The sequence below is a fragment of the Penaeus chinensis genome, chromosome 38 (assembly GCF_019202785.1).
Source record: "Penaeus chinensis breed Huanghai No. 1 chromosome 38, ASM1920278v2, whole genome shotgun sequence".
Taxonomy (NCBI): Eukaryota; Metazoa; Arthropoda; class Malacostraca; order Decapoda; family Penaeidae; genus Penaeus; species Penaeus chinensis.
Window position 1 is genome coordinate 2608180 of NC_061856.1, and position 2794 is coordinate 2610973.

The window sequence follows — 2794 nt, forward strand, 5'->3', positions numbered from 1 at the left end:
TTTTCTAGGCTTCCCTGGGGATATGATAAAAGTAGCAAACGCCAGATTACATAATTGGGAGAAAAAGAGATGAGGAACTGGCTGTCTAATTCAAGGAAATTATCAGGTACCGTGGGAATGAAGAATAAGGAAAAGTATTAGAGAGGATGTTGAAAGCCACAAAGGCGATGAAAACACCTAAATATTTACATTCCTTACTCTAAAATATAGAACCATTTCAGAAGGATGGGAGGGGGGGTGCGCTTACCTGCCTCTATTTCTTGATAGGACCCTGATAGATCAAGAGGCGCTTCTCCCATGGGAAAAAGTTGTAAGCCGCAGAGCATCAGGGGGAAACTTCAGCCAACCCGTAACTTGGATCTAAATATAAGAATAAACGTGGCAATTGATATGTCACAACAATGACCAGTGAAGTATATTGTTATTGTTAGGGAGGCACTGTTTCTTATCCTAATTTCATAACACACATTAAAGAACGAGAAGGGAAGAAACAAATCACAGATGGAAATCAGATAACAGATTATATTTGTGTAAGGGGATGGATTCCTGGACGGGCCGTAGGAGTATGTGAGAATATCACATATTCAGAGACAATTCGGACACCTTTTAAGGAGAGCTGGAACCGGTGTTCTAGCATCTCCTGCCCGTCAGCTAATCAGAGCAAAGGTCCACTGAAAACGGTGTCCGAAGTGTCTCTGAATATTAACGTAACTCATCTTGTTTCAACCTAAATGAATAATAAGAGTTCGGTATTAACGGAGAGATAGAAACAAGTAAGTGGTAGCGTAAATGGCTTGCACGATTGTGGCCAAAGCTACTTCCTCCTAACCAGACCCAAGGAAATGCCAACGAAGTCTAATTAATCAAGAATAAAATAAAATGTTAATAATTATATAAATAAATACATACAATATCAAGAGTACGACAGAGCAAGACAGAAATCTAGTATTAACTGAAGGGGACACTGCTTATAGCCGATCCATCTTAGTGCCAATAAGTCATCTACCACCAGGAAATAATAAATTTCAAGAATGCGGCCAATCTAAAAAAAAAAAAAAAAAATAGTCACCGTTACCCCCAAAGATAATTCGTAATTAGCCAGAAAATCTTCAAACAGAAATTCGTAATAAACACAGATTCCACCAAACAATCACCCGTTTCAGTATATATAGTTTAAGATAATCATAAAGTCATCTATTAGTTCAGTATTAAGTAACTCAAGTAACAACCGAGATGAATAATGAAAACGACTTCAGCACTGAAATCACTCAGCAAAGGGCGATTTGCTATCACAACAAAATGTCATGTCAGGTTATTGTGCTTATTTAAGTAGGAAAATGAAGCATAGCACCTCATTTCACTTTTGTTAAAATTGGCTATTTTAGTAATTGTAATAGTATATCATATTTCTTCAAGCATGCAAAATCGATAAGTGATAAAAAATAATGATAAACCTCCATGAAAAAAAAAATCTTAAATAAATCTTAATAAAACACAGATTCACAAATGAACCAAACCTTTAAGAAATACTAGATCTCCACAGCTTCGTAGATCTTTCTTTAAAAAAAATGAAAACCAGAAAGCCGAAATAACAAATTTCTGAGGGAAAGCCCGACCGTCAATCACTAAGCCAAGGGTAATCACAACTGCCACAAGCTGACTCGACCTTTTGTGCGAACGAGGTCGTGAGCCAAGTTCGTTCATCTTGAGACCCGTTACTCCTGAAAGAGCCGATTACTCTTTAAAGCGTTCCAAGACTTTTATTTAAACATTAGTTGCTTCTCTTTAGTACACTTAAATAGGAAATCTTCAAAAAAAAAAAAAATGTAAACAGCCATTTACACATGAAATCAAACACAATTAGGTTGGCTAACCAATCAGGCTTTCAGTCGCCAGCTTTTATGAATACATTTTTAAGCGTCGCTTTCGATGGTAAATCCGGACTTGTTACATCGGAAATCAGGCCATCAACCTCAGTAACATCTGCAGCATCTCGTCCAAGGCGTCCGGAGCTCCCGTCAGCGCCTTCTGCAGGTAGGTCCACTGCACATCGCTATCCACACCTCCAATATCTTTCATCATAGACTGCCGCCCGGAATTGTTGATGAGGGGGGGGGGGGGGGGGTGACGTAGTTTGACCATCCAAGAATGACATTTGGGTTTCAAAAATCACTGGAAGTAAGAAACCAATTCCTCGGTAGGATAGTGGTTAGTATCCCCGCCTGTCACGCGGGAGACCGGGGTTCGATTCCCCGCCGGGGAGGAAATGTTTTCTTCATATTCCTCACTAACTCTCTCCCTCAAGTTTATTCTGAATGATTTGATAAGAGCCAATTCACACATGCAATTAGTCGATTGTTTCCAATAAAAAAAATCTTAGTTATTGGAAATAATCCTCTATGTGATTTTCATCCATAATTCCCAATGTATTTTCTTTCTCTTTTTGTGTAAGTTTTGGCTGTTACAATAAAAGATTTCCTCCCCGGCGGGGAATCGAACCCCGGTCTCCCGCGTGACAGGCGGGGATACTAACCACTATACTACCGAGGAATTGGTTTCTAATAATCATAAGTTTTCGAAGGCCAAATATAATGAAACCCTTATTTTGGGATGATCTCATTATTTATGCACACATACAAGCAAATACACACATAAAGAATAATGATAGAGCTTCTTTTGAAATAAAAATGCTTATCAAGATGAGCTCTTTGCATAATTTGAGTGTGTGTGCGCGCGCGTGTGTGCGTGTGTGTACATATATATGTGTGTATGTATATATGGGTGTGTATATATA

At 38.6% G+C, this 2794-nt stretch overlaps 1 non-coding gene across 1 annotated transcript; it reads right to left on the reverse strand.

The window, feature by feature from the left end:
• Positions 1 to 2478: 2478 nt before the first annotated feature.
• Positions 2479 to 2550, reverse strand: Trnad-guc. Its single transcript has one exon. It is a non-coding gene; the product is annotated as a tRNA-Asp (tRNA).
• Between the last annotated feature and the right edge of the window lie 244 nt (positions 2551 to 2794).